The sequence below is a fragment of the Elephantulus edwardii genome, unplaced genomic scaffold (genome assembly GCF_000299155.1).
Source record: "Elephantulus edwardii isolate Elephantulus edwardi_28Jun2011 unplaced genomic scaffold, EleEdw1.0 scaffold00016, whole genome shotgun sequence".
Classification (NCBI taxonomy): Eukaryota; Metazoa; Chordata; class Mammalia; order Macroscelidea; family Macroscelididae; genus Elephantulus; species Elephantulus edwardii.
The window spans coordinates 15995169-16012478 of record NW_006399766.1 but is presented as its reverse complement, the minus strand read 5'-3'; positions in this window follow the sequence as shown (position 1 = coordinate 16012478).

Sequence of the window (17310 nt, the reverse complement as noted above, 5' to 3'; positions counted from 1 at the left end):
AGAGGTTGATGCTTGAGTGGTCAACATTTCTTCATCTCCTAGTGCCTTGTTTGGTACCTAACATATATACAAACGAACAAAACCCGTCAACACTGCTGTAGAGTCACCTATGACTCTTACTGACTCTATGGGACAGAATACAACTACTCAGAGGGTTTCTAAGTCTCTTTACAGAAGTTAACCACAACTTGACAACACCTAATAACAACAACAACAACATATTCCAAGCAGTGGAATAGCTGGGCCATATGAGATGTCTATCTTGAGCTTTTTGAGGAAATGCCAAACTGCCTTCCAGAGTGGTTGTACAATCCCAAAAACAGTGTGTGAGAGTTCCTATCTCTCCATATCCTTTCCAATATTTATTGCTTGCTGTCCTGTTTAACTTTGCCACTGCTACTGGGGAGAGATATCTTGTGGTTTTGATTTGCGTCTCTCTTCTTGCCAGTGATTTTGAGCATTTTTTCATGTGTCTGCTGGCCATCTTGATATCTTCCTCTGTGAAAAGTCTTTCCATGTATTTTGCCAATTTTGTAATTGTATTATCAGACATTTTCTTGTTGAAGCACTGTAGGATTCTATAAAGTTTTTATTTGAGACCATTGTCTGAAGTGGTATTGCCAAATGTTTTTCCCTAGTCAGTAGGTTTTCTTTTCATTCTGTTGAAATGTTTTCTATGCACACAGGGATTTTAATCTTTAGAAGGTCCCATTCATCACTTTTATCCTCTCCTGGTTGTGTATTTCTGGCTATATTTGTCAGCCTTTTTATACTACGAGTGAGGCCTTCTAAGCTTGGTCCTACTTTATCTCTTACAATCTTTATGGTTTGGGGCTTTACCCTGATCTAGGTCCCTGATCTAACCTGAGTTGCTTTTTGTGTATGGTGAGAGGTGTGCATCCTACTTCAGTTTTCTGCAGGTTTTACTTTGCCAGCACCATTTGTTGAAGAGGTTAAGATGACATCATCATTGACTGTTTTCAGTAATACCATTAACTATCTCAAAACTTTTGGGATAGGATTCAGAATATGTTTGAGGGAAAGTTCTGAGAAAGGACAGTATCAAGAAGTGAAGATGGAAAATACATTTTTAAAACCCCACTTTGTATGATGCAACCAAAAGGAAAGCTGTTCGAAGCTGCTCTAGAGGAAAAATATGGGCAATGTACTCCTCCTCTGTGATTTACAGCCTCTGAAAACCAGCTGCTGGGTCAGATGAGTCAGTCCTGACTTGCGGGTTGTGGTTATGTACCATCAAATTGGAACCGACTCGTAACTGGCCCTCTAGCAGGTTTTCAGAGGCAGTAAATCACAGGGAAGGTGATTACCCATATTTCTCCCACGGAGCCACTGGTAGATTTGAACTGTGTTTTAGGGTGGGCAGCACAACTCCTTACCTCTAAGTCACCAGGGCTCCCTGTTTTGAGGGTACATAACAACAAAATAATAACAAGGACAGCATTATCACTTTGTCACTGGGTTCATGTTGGCATCAGATCTGTTGACAATCAGAACAGCTATAGATAGAGTACAACATGGTTTTAGGAAAAGCATGACAAATACAGTTTGGGGAAATAGCATCGGATAGGCAGGTGGCAGAGAGTAAGGCTTAGAGGAACCAGGCTCCCAGTGCTTCTGTTCCTGTTGTTGTTACATGCCACTGAGTTGGAACCCACCGAGGCCCTGTTGACAACTTGATTCGGCTCAGTAATACTGATGTTGGACTTCTGCCCTCCAAAACTGTTGTTGTTTGAAGTCACAAGATATGTGACCGTTTGTACAGCAGCCCTAGAGCAAATATAGGAGTGTTCTTGCTCATTTGTAGGCGGAAAACCTACCTAGTGGGAAGGGAACTTCACTTGGCCCTTAACATGAAACCTATTCCTTTTGTGACTTAGGAAAGAGACAGCACTAATAGAGCTAGCACTCAACTCCATCCAAGTGATTGCCACTGAGTTGAGACTAACTCATAACTGTCCATCCAGTAAGTTTTCAGGGAGGAGATCGATCCCCCATCTTTTTCCCCACAGGGCAGCTGGTGGATTCAAACCATCTTCCTTCAGCTTGGCAGGGCAAATTCTGAGAATATTGAAGACAGTTTTTTAAATTATTATTAATTTTAATGAAAATTTACAGAGACTTTGGATTTCTATTCATTCATTGTTGTACTTTTCTCCCTGCCCACCCCTCCCCTCCAGTTTACTCTTCTCTTTGAAAAGTAAAAGACATATTCTTTCATTGTTTTACAATCCCTCCCCCCACATTCACTCCACTATGCAGCCTTTGCTCTGGACTCCTGTCATGACAATAATACCTAATCATATATCCCTTTTAAACAGTTTTCTCCATCATCTGTTTCAATGCAGTATACATAATTTATCCAATCTTTCTTAGTCTTCTACCCCCAACCCCGATGTCAGTCTCGTTTTACAATAGTGGCACTACGCAGTATTTGTCCTTTTGTGTCTGAGATATTTCATTCAGCCTAATGTCCTCCAGGGTCACCCATATTTTAATAATATTTCATTAGTTCCTTGCTTTTCAATGCAGTGTAGAATTCCACTGTGTGAATATACCACTACTTCTCTATCGTAAAATAGTTGTTTTAAAGGCTTTGTCTTTTAATTCCAGTGTCTACAGTTTTTCAGGTACAGTTTCTGCAAATCTATTCTTTTTCCTTTTTTTAAAATTTTTTAAAAATTTTATTATTTTTGTGTGAGTTTACTGTCAAATCAGATCTGACTGGTACAGGAGGAGATTGTCCCTCCTTCCCCAGCAGAGCATCTGGTGGATTCGAACCGTGTGCATCTGGGATTGTAGTTGCAGCTCCTTGCCACTAGGCCACCAGAGCTCCCCTTCTTTTTCCTTTTAATCATACATTTTCTTTCTTGATATATCTTGTTACTTTGCTAAAAACTGGACATTTGCATAGCATAATGTGGTAACTCTGGAAATCAGATTCTCTTGCTCATCTAGGGAGCCTTGCTGGTTTTAGTTGTCAAGGTCTGGAGTCATCCATTGACTCAGTGACCTTTCCACACTGTTTTTACAGAGACTGTATTCCTTATCATATATAATTGCTGAAGTCTAGGTTCTGTTACCTTAGTAGTCAGACAGTGACCTGACAGAGTTTCCTTAAATACCAGAAATCATTCGCTCCGCCCCCATTAAGGAATCTTCTCATTACTATGGGTTTGCATTTTATTCCACTAACACTAAATACCACTCAGTCGGAACTGACTCATCACTGATCCTCTGGGGGCTTTTGGAAGCTGTAAATTGCATAGGAGGAGATTACCCATCTCCTTTTCCCGGAGCAGCTTGTGGATTCAAACTTCCAGGGAAGGATCAACTCCATGAACTATATACCACTAGATCTCCCTTAATCTTACCATGACTAATTTTGACAGCTTTCAGATCCATAGCATGTGATTGAAAATATCATGGTCTGAATCAGGCACACCTTAGTCTTCACATCAACTTCATTTCTCCTCAGTACTTTGGAAAAGTAAGTTGGATAATGAACAATGACAGAATAATGGGTGATGACAGAAGAAGAATTGATGCATTTTCATTGTGGTGTTGGAGAAGAGTACTGAATATCCCATTGACTTCCAAAACAACAAACAGATATGTCTGGGAGAAAGTACAGCCAGAGCGCACATTGGAGACAAGCATAGTGAAACTTTCTTTATATACTTTGGGCATGTTGCTAGGAGAGAGTATTCCTTGGACCAGGACATCATGCTTGAAAAGGTGGAGGGTAAGTGAAGGAAAGAGAGACTCTCAATGAGATCGATTGACAAGTTGACTGCAACAAGGGGCTCATGTGTGTCAGAGATTATAAGGATGGTTCAGGGTAGGACGAGGTTAAAGCTGTCATTCATACAATTGCTATGAGTTATATTCAACTCAATGGTGCCTAACAACAATTTTGACAGATGCACACACCCAAAGAAAGGTGACCCAACAGAGTGTGGAAACTATAGCACAATATCATTGATTTCACATGCAAGCAAGATTCTACTGAACATTATCCAAAAACGACTGGAACAGCACATCAGCAGAGAACTGCCAGAAGTCCAGGCTGGGTTTAGAAGGGGTCATGGTACTAGGGATATTGTAGCTGATATTAGATGGATCTTAGCTGAAAGCAGACAATATCAGAGGAATGTCTATCTGTGTTTCATTGACTATGCAAAGGTGTTTGACTGTGTGGATCATAACAAATTGTGGCTGACTCTGAGAAGAATGGGAATCCCGGAACACTTGATCGTTCTAATGCAAAACCTATACTTGGACCAGGAGGCAGTCATCAGAACAGAGCAAGGGAACAGTGCACAGTTCAAAATTGGGAAGGGTGTAAGCCAGAGATGCATCCTATCTCCATACCTTTTCAACCTGTATGCAGAACAGATTATCCGGGAGGCTGGACTCTATGAGGAGAAATGTGGGGTCAAGATTGGTGCAAGATCTATCAACAATCTGCATTATACAGATGATATAACCCTGATTGCTGAAACTGAGGAGGACCTCATACACTTGCTGCAGAGGGTCAAGGACTGCAGCCTCCAATATGGATTGAGGCTCAATGTCAAGGAGACAAAGATTCTCACCACTGGGCCAATTGGCAGCATCAGGATGGATGGTGAAGAGATTGAGATTGTTCACAGCTTCAGTCTGCTTGGTTCCACAGTCAACACTCTCGCACCAACAGCCAGAAAATTAGAAGACGTATTTCCATAGGAAAGTCTGCTGTTAGGGACCTCTCCAAAGTACTGAAGAGCAATGATGTTTCTTTGGATACTAAGGTGTGCTATCACTTGTTATGCATCAGAGAGTTGGACAATGACTAAGGAGGACAGAAGGAGAATTGATACCTTTGAGCTGTGGTGCTGGAGAAGAGTATTGGGGGTACCATGGACTGCTAGGAAAACAAACAGATTCATCCTGGAAAGGGTCAAACCGGGCTGCTCCTTGGAGGCAAGGATTGTAAGGCTCCGTCTGACATAGTTTGGACATGTTGCAAGGAGGGACAGGTCCTTGGAGAGGGACATCATGCTTGGTAGGGTGGAGGGACAGCGCAGAAGGGGAAGGCCCCCTATGAGGTGGATTGATTCAGTGGTTGGGGTAATCGGGATGGGTGTGTCGGAGATGGTGCAATTGGCACAAGACAGAGCCGAGTTTAGGGCTGTTGTACATAGGGTCGCTATGAGTCGCAAGCGACTCGACAGCACATAACAACAACAACAACAACACACCTGTGCACACTACTGTCATGATGGAAAATTTACATTATTTGTACTTCACTTGGTAGATTCAACACATTTATGGTGGATACAAACGTGCCATTTGGTAAATGTTGTAGGAAATTGAGGTAAAGCTTTGTTGACTACAGTAAAATGTGAAATGTTAAAATTGTGCTATTTCCTTTGGGATAGAAAGAACTCTTAGGTCCAAGAAATATCAGAGAATAGAAGTAGAGAAAGGGATTTAAGGGTGACCGGATTGAAAATCAAGTGGATAAAGTCAAGCATCATTCATTTAAACACTACTCATTCTAGAATGGCAATCGTTTTAACCGGCTGGAAAAAGATGACCTTTAGACTCTATGGGAAACCAGGAACCAAAGATGACACAAGAAGGTTATGCTCAGGTGTGTGAAGGGTCCTCAGAGGGCAAGTGTTCAGTCTGAAGGCATTCAGTACTTTGTGAAATCCTCAGTACCCACTCTCTCACTACTGCTTCCCTAGCATATACTCACAGAGTAATGCCTTCTGTTACTGCTGAGGAGCTGTACAAAAATATCTAAACTTTGGCTTTCTCACCAAGTGCAAGTACCCTTCCCTCTTAGTTCTAGTGATTCTGGCATGGATGATGCCCGAGGCACTACAGATAAGGTACTGTGTCAGAGAAAACTGAAGGCTGAAATGTGTGTAAGGTTGGTGGTTCTTTATATAGCAAGCAAGGCACTCCCTTCTCAGGCTGTTCAGGCACAAGCTACATTCATGATGCCCCCACCCAGGCCAACTATCTTTAGCCATGGCTCGCTTATAGCCCGAAATAACTAAGTGGGTCAGATGCCATAGGACAGGGAGGGAAACTCTCCTCCTTGGTGGCCACTGACCCACAAAACAAATGTCACCTGTAGACCACAGGCAAGTATCAAAAGTGACTTCTGTTTGCAAGGAGTGCTTCATGAGGAAGGATGAGGTATTGGAACTCTGTCACTCTCTTCAAGCCACAGCAGAGGACTAAGGGGGGGGGGGAAATAGACTGTAAATCTTGATTCAGCAGGTTGTTCTTATCTACCGAGTAGGCTTCATCCGCCGTGTTGGCTGTATAAAAGAAAGAGAGAGAAAGGATATGTAAGGGAGAATGGGAAGGGGGTACAACATGGAAGATAGCTGGGAGCAAAAGACAAGGTAGAAAACAATTAAAAGGGCTAAAGGAGGAGACCAAGTTGTCAGACAGCGGGTGAAGAAAGCTGAAAGGCTAAGAGAGGGGGGAAAGAAAAAGAAAGATTAAAGGGCAGATTGATGGAGTGCAGAAAAGGAAGATCCAAAAAGGAAGGTGGAATGAGGAACAGAAAAATCAGAGCATCGGCCAGGCCAATCCCTTCATTTTAACGAGGGGAAAACTGAGACCTAGAGAGGGGAAGTGATTTGATTAAAGTTTTTCTTGGGCTGAGACAAGAACTCAGGTCCCCAGAGTCCCAGGTGAGGAGTGTGTCCACCATAGTGATGGGCACCTCCCATTTCAGATGTTGTCGAAGAAGAATCTTGACCTTGTTTATTTGGGACTAGTGTTCTGTGGGGAATCTGAGTTGGTGGTGCTGAGCTGAGAGCCAAAGGCCTCAGCAGACCAAAGAGCAAGAAGCCACAAGACAAAGTGTAATGGGCATTGAGGCCTGAGCTCCTGGGGTCTCCCAGGAAAGCTGGGAGCCTAGGGAGAGCCTCCTAGAGGCCCTCGAGCCATCACCTACCAAGCTCTCTGTGGATTGCCATGGCAAAACCACAAGTTGGGCCTCTACTCCAGCAGGGATCTGCCCAGACATTCTGGAATCCCAAACATCACAAGCTAGTGGGCAATCAAGGTTAAGTCCCTATGCCAAGGTGACCTTAAGGCTCCCTTCCACCCACAGCAAATTTGTCAGGGCCCCTTGACTTGATTGTTCAAAAAAATACTTCCTGATTGTACCAAAAAGGCAAGATAATACATTAGGATGTCCAGCCGAGCCCACTCTCCTGCACAGATTCACAGACTTTAGCTGAACTCTGCCAAGCCTGGATATAATTAGGCACAGAACCAGAGGTTCCCAAGCCTACCATATGCCTACATCTATACCCATATGCATGTGTAGAAAAATGCTTTTGATCCACAAATCTTATATAGAAAAAGCTGCTTATAGTAAAGTTTCGTTTAAAAAAAAACCCCAACAACCCTCTCTTCTAAGGAGCATTTATCTTCTTCAGGGGTAAATCTGGATTTAATTCTTGGCCTCATCAAACTATATAAGCAAGTTTCCTCAATCTCCTATTGTTCTGGTCTAAGCCTTGAATTAAAGGATTGATTCCATGGGCAAGATGTTGAATGACAAGAATACAACAAGTCACTGGACCAAAGAGAGCTAGAGGGTGTTTAACCACTTCAGGAGGTAACAGATGGTCAAGAATCAATGGCACGAAAGAAAGAGGTCCAAGCTGCAACTGAAGGAATTGGTGGCAGTGGGGATATGGGGGGAAGAACCAACCAACCAAACAACAGGACAACAAGGCTCAAGGCTCCAGGAACTGACAGAATATCAACTGAGGTGTTTCAGCAAATGGGTGCAGTATTGAAAATGCTCACTTGTCTATGCCAAGAAAATTGGAAGATAGCTGCCTGGCCAAATGACTACCAGAAATCTGTACTTCTCTACCCATTTCAAAGAAAAGTGAGTCCACAGAATGAATGTGGAGGTTATTGAGCAATACCATTACTATCACACACAGTTAAAATCATGCAACAGATCATGTATAATGGCTGTAGCGGTACATCAACAGGGAACTGTGTCAGATGGAACTCGGCTGGTAGCAGTGAATACCAGAAAGAAATTTACTTGTGTTTTATTTACTATTCAAAGGCATTGACTATGTGATATAACATTGAGAAGAATAGGAGTTCCAGAACACTGAACCATTTTCATCTGTACTTTGCATGGACCAAGAAGCAATTGTTCAAACAGAACAAGGAGTTACTGCATGGTTTAAAACTAGAACAGGTATGTGTCAGGAAGAATGCAGCATCAGGATCGAAGGAAGATGCAGCAACAGTCCACTTGCTACATTAGGAAAATCTACTGCCAAAGATCTCTCTAAAGTGTCCAGAAGCAACAATGTCACTTAGAGGACTAAGATTCACTTAACCCAAGCTTTAGAATTTTCAGTTTCCACTGAAAGTTGGACAATGAATGTAGGAAGATCTTTGAAGTGTGACACTGGAGAAGAATATTGAATGGACTTTTAGAAGAATGAACAAATCTGCCTTGGAAAAAGTGTAGTTAGAATGCTCCTTAGAAGCAAGGATGATTAGACTTCATCTTACATACTTTAGGCATGTTATTAGGATGGGACACTCCTTGAAGAAGCACTTCGTGCTCGGTAAAGCAGAGGGTACGCATAAAAAGAGGAAGACCCTCCCTCCACAAGCTTGATTGGCACAGTGGCTGCAACAATGGTCCAATCAATTGTGAGAACGATGCAGGGAAGCTTGTACATGGTCTTGTTATGTGCTCTGAAATTGGAGCCGACTCATAACTGACCCTCCAGCAGATTTTCAGAGGCTGTAACTCACGTGAGAGAGTGCCCATTGTTCTCCAGGGGTGGATTTGAACCACATGTCTTTGGGTTGGCAGCACAACGAGGCCACCAGAGCTCCCTCGCTGTATGTAGTAGGGTCGCTGTATTTTGCTTCACAACAAGATGGGTAGAAATGCTTTTGATTCACAAATCTTATAGTTGCTTACTGCAAAGTTTTGTAGAAAACTCTTTTCTTGGGAGCATTTCTCTTCTTCTTGGATAAATCTAGATTTAATTCCCATATAGCCTCATCAAATCATACAAGCAAATTTTCTCAATCTCCTGTTGTTCTAGTTAAGGACTCCTTGTGTTATCTTCTAGCTCTGTCCCACTACCTGGGCTTAGAGTGAGATGAACTGGGGAGGCCATTGTGAATTTGTTATTGTTGTTTTTTTTGTTTTTATAGTGTGGTGAAAATATGCAGTATAAGACATACTCCAGTTCAACAATTTATACATCTATGATAAAAAAAACCCAACTCTTCACTCAGCATAATGTCCTCCACTGTTGTAAAATGGGACTGACATCAGGGTTGAGGGAAGACAGAAAATGAGGGGAGGAATGATGTATATTGCATTGAAACAGATGAGGGAGAGATCTATTTAAAAGAATGGATATTCTTGTCACTACAGAAGTCCAAAGTGAAGGCTGCATAGTGGAGTGGACTTGGGGGGAGGGATTGAATAACAATGAGAGATTGTTGTTTGTTTGTTTGTTTGTTTGTTTTTTAAAGGAAAAGAGTGAATTGGGGTGGAGGGGTGGGCAGGGAGAAAAGTGCAACAATGAATGACTGGAAATCCTAAGTCTCTGTAAACTGTCATTAAAATTAATTAAAAACAAACAAACAAAAAAAACAACCCAACTCAAGTCAGAACCGACTCATAGCTGACCCTCCAGCTGGTGTTGGAAGGCAGTAAATCATACAAGAGGAGATTGCCCATCATTCTTCCTTGGGGTTACAGGTACCACCAAAGAGGTTCAGCCTTTGTGTTAGCAGCACAACTCCCTCCAGACTAGGACGCCAGAGCTCCCTGTTGATAACACAGTAACATTGCTTATGATCTTCATGCTGTGCAGTCATTGCCATCATCCGTGTAGACATTACCATTATCCTTTTAGACATTATTCTATCAACACCAACTTAATGGCCCAAAGCAAAAACTCCCATTCTCTCTGGCCACCGCTAGTAACCATTAATAATCTTTTATTTCTAGATTTTTTTCTCTTTTTTAAAAAACTATTTACTTATTTTTAATTTGGTGTACCGTCAAATTGGAAACGACTGGCACAGGAGGAGTTTGCCCTTCTTTTTCCAGTGGAGCATCTGGTGGATTTGAACGGCGCAACCTTCGGGATTGCAGTGCAGCTTCTTGCCACTAGACCACCAGAACTCCCTTATTTCTAGATATTTTCTTATTTCATGTAAGTGAGGTGATACCATATTTGTTCTTTTGTCACTGAGTTATGTCACTTATGTGTTCAAGGTTCATCCATACTGTTGGAGGCACTGGGACATCATTTCCCTTTATGAGGGTCTTGTTTAAATAGAACACAATTTGTTTATCCATTCATCTCTGGATGGACATCTCAGTTAGTCCCACCTTTTTTTGGCTATTGAGAAAATTGCTATTGTGAGTTTACAGGTTTCAGTTTGTGTTCCTGCCTTCACTTCTGGATTACAATTATTGGATTAATGTTAGTTGTACGTTCAATTTGTTGAGGAATTATCAAACTAGTTTCCACAGTTGTGGTTGAGTACTATCAAGCTGTAAATGACCCATAGCTGACTGACCCTCTGGGCTTTCGGAGGGAGTTAATCACATGAAAGGAGATTGCCCATCCTTCTCCTGTGGAGAAGCTGGTGGATTTGAACTGTGTGCCTTTGGGATTGTAGCACAGCTTCTTACCACTGGGCCACCAGGGCTCCCCTGGTTGTACCATTTTGCAATCTCACCAGCAATCGATGTGGGTCCCACTTTTTCCATATCTTCTCCAACACCTATTGTTTCCTGACTTTCCATCACTGCCATTGTAATAAGGGTGAATATGCCTTAAAGTTTCCCACAACAAAGAGGAAGTATTGTGAGCAAGTGTGAAAATGTATCAAGTGGCAGAAATATCTCAGCCCAAGTTGACCATAGTGACTAGTCCATAGTGGAGTCTCAACAACTATTTGCTAAGTGAACTGTCAAGGGTTCTTTAATATCAATTAGCCCAACCTCACTTTACTGAAGCTCAAGGAGGGGAAAAGGGGAAGGGACCCAGCCAGTATCCCACAACTGAGCAGTGACAGAGCTTCCATTTGATTTTGGGTTGTTCATAAACAATAGTAGAGAAGAACTTGGTTCCTCTATAATCAGAATCTCTTGGGCTTGTCTTCAAAATGATCTCCTTGGCTAGTGCCCAGTGAGAAGATGAAAGGATCCAGCTCATAGTTGCTACACCCAGTTCTAGTCCTGCCATCTAGTATAACACAAGCCAAACTCATCTCTCCGGTAAGGATTTGAAGGCAAAGCACAAAGTCTATAAAAACACCAGTCTCAAGGACAATGTGGAATGAATCAAATATTGTGTGGAATCAAACAATGTGGATCAAACATTGTGTGTATTGTAATTAATGTATGGAACAAGATATGCCTGATTGAGTGACTGAAAAAAAAAATAACAGCAAAGTAGCGGAAAGATTTACCCAAAGATAGAAACAATAATTGAAGGTTGGCAGAGATGGGAAAAGAGGTAGAGGGGGCCAGAGATTAGTGGATTGACAGGTAGAGTGAAGAAAAGGCAAGCTACAGTGAAGATTTGATGAGATGTTGTGTTAAATGGCACTGGTCAATTGTAATTAATGCTACAAAACAAAATTAATACAGCTGAATGAAAACTAATTTGTAAAAAAATACTAGTTCCTTACTACTTTCTATGTGCTACTTTCCCCACTCACTGTAGTGGTCGTGCTTCTCTGGATCCATCAAAGTCCCTCTGAAAGTGATGCCCACAGTGGGTGCCAGCTTCTAAAGGGCGTGAGTGGTTCCTTCATTCCTACCGCTGGACATTATTCAATTGTGCTGGGTCTTTAAGCAGTTATGTGGAGGCGTCTGCCCTTATTTCATTTGTGATCAGCTCAAACCCCAAGGTCTTTATCATATGAACTGTTGTCAAATCATGTCTCCCTTATTTTGTCTTTGTAGCAATATGTGTGGACTCTTGTGAAACCCTTTTGGGGTTCTGACCACTGAAGGAACGTGCCAGAAAAACTTGATCTAAATATTCTTCCATAACAAGAACTTTTTTCTTGCTAATGTATTTTGATCCATGCTGCGTCTTGTTGTTAGGTACTTTTGAGTAGACCATGTCTTGCTATGACCCTATAAACAACAGCTATGAACCTATTTTGCCCCAAACATCCTCACCATCTCTGATGTGCTCGAGTGCATTCTTATAGTCCCTCTGTCAGTCCATCTTGTTGGAGGTCTTTCTTTTTGCGACCCACTACCTTTTCCTACCTGATGTTCTTCTCCAAGGACAAGACATTACCATTATCCTTTTAGACATTATTCTATTAACACCAACTTAATGGTAATGTCCTTTTCCTCCTAACAACATACCAACGTATGTGAGACGAAGTATCATCAGGTTTCTAAGAAGCACTCTGGCTGCACTTCCTCTGAAACAGATCTGTTTGTGCATTTGCTTGTCCTCTTCCCCAACATCACAATGCAAAGGCACCAATTCTCTTCAGTCATCCTTATTCAGTGTCCAACTTTCACATGATTAGGAAGCAATTGAAAAATACTATGACTTGGAAAAAATAATAATAAAATACTATGACTTGGGTCAGGCACACCTTAGCTTTTAAACTGATATCCTTGCTCTAAAGAGCTTAAGCACTTTAAAGAAATCCTTAACTGCGCATTTGCTCAAAGGAGCACATCTCTTGATTTCCTGACTGCTCTCTGCCATGACTGTTGCTTGTGGATACAAATAATAGGAACTTATTGACAGCTCCAGTCTATCGTGATGTTGCCTATTGGTTCAGTGGTGAGGATTTTTGTTTCCTTTATGTGGAGGCGCAATATAAACTGATTTTGATCCTTATGAAAACTTAAATAGAATCATGTCTGCAAATGAGTCGAGCTTAAATGTGTGTGTGTGTGTGTGTGTGTGTGTGTGTGTGTACACGCGCGCGCGTGAGAGGTGATGGCATGTATTAAGTGACTATTGGTTGCCCTGCATAGTGCTAAATACTTTACACACATTAGTACATTCCCTCTGATCCACTACCAACATGATCCCAGTTGCTGTCAAGTGGACAGCAACACATGGTAAAGACCGAGGCCACTTTTAGAATCAGATCACCAGGCTTTTCTTCTGAGGTGCCTTTGAATGGGTTTGAATCCTCAAGTTTTCAAGCTATTGGCCATCTGTGACACCCGGGGACTCTCCCCTTAGATCAAGATAGTAGTATCATTCCTGTTTTATAGACAAGGAAACTGAGGCTCACTGTTATAAAGGGTAAGTCAAGACTGGAACCCCATTCAAACAAACTACAAAACCTTTGCTTTCCCTTTCAACCCGTGGTTCTTAACCTTGGCAACATATCAGAATCATCTGGGGTGCAATTAAAAATTCCCAAAGCCCATGCCCCACCCCAAGCCAATTAAAGCCAAATCTCTGGAGGTGGGGCCTGCGCATGGGTATTTTAAAAGCTCCCCAGGTGACGCTTAATATATAGCAGTAAAACCACTGCTTTCCCCATGCAATTTCCTACGTAGATGAGCCTGGCGTAGATGTGAACACAACCATTAGGCTCTCAGTATTTTTAGCCCTGGTGGCTTTGAAAAAATAAGACTGAAGTTATTTAAAGCATTAACATCCCAGCAAATGGCGACGAAGAGGGCTGAACCTGCTGTTCCCTGTACTGGTGAGGGAGGTGAGAGCAGCCACCTAGACTCCATTCCAATTTCTCTACCCCCAGAAATTTGCTCTGAGAATATTTAAAGTTTTTTGGGGGGTAAACCCCCACAAAACAACAAACAAAACCAAAATAAGCCTGGCCTACCTATCTATGAGGTGAACAGACAATACTCCGTGCCGTCGAGTCAGTTCTGATTGAGGGTGATCCTCCGTCAGCTTTCTGAAGCTGTAAATCTTAGTGGGAGGACTGTCCATCTTTGCCCCACAGAGCAGCTGGTGGATTTGAACCACCAGCTTTTCAGTGAGAGAGCTCTAGGGACCCAGTAGGTTAGGAGCTGCAGTGCCAACCCCTAAGAGACACAGTGTGAATCCGCCAGCTCTTCTGTGGGTGAAAGATGAGATTTACAGCCTCTGAAAATCCACCGGAGGGTCAGGTATGAGTCTATCCTAACTCTATGGCACATAGCAACAACAGCAACCTCTCAACAGCACAACACTGTCACGAGAATAGATTGTAGGGGGCCTAATTATTCTTTGGGAGGTACCAACTGGTACAGTTAACTCATGCGGTGGCTAGCTGAAAAGTTCGAGGTTCAAAATCATGCGGATGTGCCTCAGAGGACAGGCCCGGCAGTCTGCTTTGGGAAAAGCAGCTACTGAAAACCTTTACGAGCACAGTCCAGCTCCAACCCACATGCGCCCATGGCGAGTTGGCGTGGACTCAGCAGGCAGGCCCTGGTTAAACATTTGTCACTGCTAGGTGGCATGCCTGTGCTCTGGCGACTTCATTTTTTAATTGTTTTGTTACCTTTTTTGCATTTTTTAAAATTCATATACACTGCATTTCGCATATTCCTTCATTCACATATGTTTCATACGATGGGTCCCTTGCACTGTAACTTCTTAGGAGGCGAATCTTGGGATTTTTATCATCTTCTTCCTTCTGAGATGGTGTTCTTCCAGGCTTGCTTGCAAGAATGGAGACCGTGTGTAGGTTCCTTCCTGTGTTTCTTTGGCTGGTCCGTATGACGGGGAGCTCCTTAGAAAAGGTTTTAAAAATTAGCAACAGACATGACGCAACTGAGCAAACAATTTGTATATTAGCAGGAGGTGCAAATCCCCGAAGAGCCTGTTGAAAAATGCAGAAACTCCGTGTCAATGGGAAGTTGTAAAACCTAGCACTGTGAGAACAAAGGGCTCCACGCATATGGAATAGCTTATCAGAGGCAGGCCAGTGGAGCCCGTGTGGGAACAGCCCCGATCCAGAGAAAGACACCTAGAAACACAGAAGGAGCAGCCAGGAAGTGTTGGGGATGGTGAAAGAGCAGCAAGATGCGATTCAAGTCAATACCCCAAAGATGGGAAAGTTCACCTAAATGGCTTCTTCCTGTTCTTAATATGCTTTCTATTTTTCCTGGAGGCCGTCCTGGGCACTCTGGGTAATTTGCTTATTGCCTATGACTCCCTGTCCTTCAGTTCACTGCTGGAGTGGATTCTTTTGTCTGCAAATCCCCGACTGTGTGCTTCCCCTTTCACAGGCAGGCCAGGCTGCGGGAATAAAATGGGGATCTCTTAGAAGCCACCATATGATCTGAGGGGCAGAGAGAGAGAGCCTCTCCTCACAGCTGTCCCAGAGCCTCCATTGTCGTGACTATGAAGCAGAAAGGGCTTCCCCCTGGCTGTGTCCACACACACACACACACACACACACACACACACACATACACATCAAGTGTTTCGTGACAGGCTTAATTCCACCTTCATCCTTAAGTTGTTGGGGGTGACAACAAAAACAAGGACTGATTGGTTCACCTTTTCCTTCTCTTTGTTTTGCTTTTGTTCTTTCTTTTGGCCCTCGAAGGAGTCAGGCAGGGCCTCCCAGCTCCACAGGCCCAGGTTTCTCCTCACCTTGCCAGCTGAGAGGGCCCTGAATGAGAAACACAATGTGTCCTCCCTCGCCAGGGATCCCTCACATGTGTCTTTGTGGCACCCTGGGGCCCTGCGACATGTCCACAGGAAGAAAGTCACTGAATCCCAAGTGCTCAACACAGCCAGGGAGCCTGCTAGGGCTTTGTCTGGTGGCAGCCCCCAGCCCCGAGTCCCTCCCAAGAGGAGCCTCGTACAGCAAGGGCAAAAATGAGCTGCAAGGCCAGATAATCAATGGCAGGTGTCACGCCCCATCATAAACGCAAAGGGAACAAAGAGGAGCATACAGAAAACTCCAGGTTTGATTGCTCAAGGAGCAGTGTGGGCTGTCGCCATACAAAGACGCCCTGCACGTGGGACTACAGGCTCGTTAAGTCCCAAGTGCCTTTGGTTCAGCAGCGAAGGTGACAGGCCGGACGGAAGGGGCCCCAGGAACTGCCAGATCAGGGAGGCTCCAGCCAGGAATGACTGGGCCCAGACAACTGAAATGTTTATTCAGCTTACAGCTTTCCTTTCTTTCCCCCCCCCCCCCTCCAAACCCTCCTCCCCGGCCCTAAGTAATTTCAATTCGTTAAAGAAAAAAAAATAAAGTCGTTGTACTGGATTGAGTCCATTGCTAAATATTTGGGACACACGGCGGAAAGGTTAGAGGCAAACTCCTGCAAAGAAATGATTGCTGGGATGAGGGAGTTGGCTACCAGAGGAGGCCTGGGATGGAGGCCAACAATGACCCGAGAGAGAATGGTGAGCAGAGAAATGATGCATGAAGTTTCTTGGCATTTCTCAAGCACTCCTGGAAAGAGAGAGACTCATCAACTTCACCGAAGAATCTCCGAACAAATAGCTCAACTGTCTCTGGGTTTCCCAGCCTCAGAACTGAGCTGGAAAATCTGAGAGTTGGGAAATGAGGCTGTCAAGGCTAATGTCTGGTGCTTTCTGCTGAGGTTTGGGGTTCCTGTTTAGTCGCAGTGTGCCCTTCTTTGTCACAGGAGTGCCAGGCCCTGTCTGGGGTAGTGCCTACATTCTACTTTCTGCCTACGTTGTGGGATAGGAATGGATTTGAGTCACTTACCTCCTTCACCTCAAAAACCAAACGAAATGAAATCCAAAATACTCACACTGAGGGCCTGAACATTAAACTCTGGGTGGAGCTGGCAGATTTCCCAGCAGAACCTTCAAAAGGAAAGGAGGAGAAGGGAGGGAAAGAGAACACAGAGGAGGAGAGTGGAGTGGAGGGGAGATGAGGGGAGGAGCAGAGTCAGGAGACAGGAGTCAGGTCTCATTAAATTGAATTTACCCCAAAGTTAGAAAGAGCTGACTAAAAGGGACCATATGTGCTGGTATCTAGCTCACTCAATGGCTCTTTAGGGATAAGTTTCCTTTTCTGGAAGCCAAGGGCCACTTCTGGGCACCCTGGTGGCACAGCGCCTATTTGCTCAGTTAATGGTTTGATCCCACCCAGTGGCTCCGCCAGAGAAAAGTCCTGAGGTTCTGCTCCTGAAAAGTTTGTTGTTGTTAGGTGGTGTTGAATTGAGTACAACTCATAGCAACCCCAAACTCATAGCAACCCCATGAACAAAAGAGCTGAACTCTCTTCTATCCTGTGCCATCCTCACACTTCCTGACACAC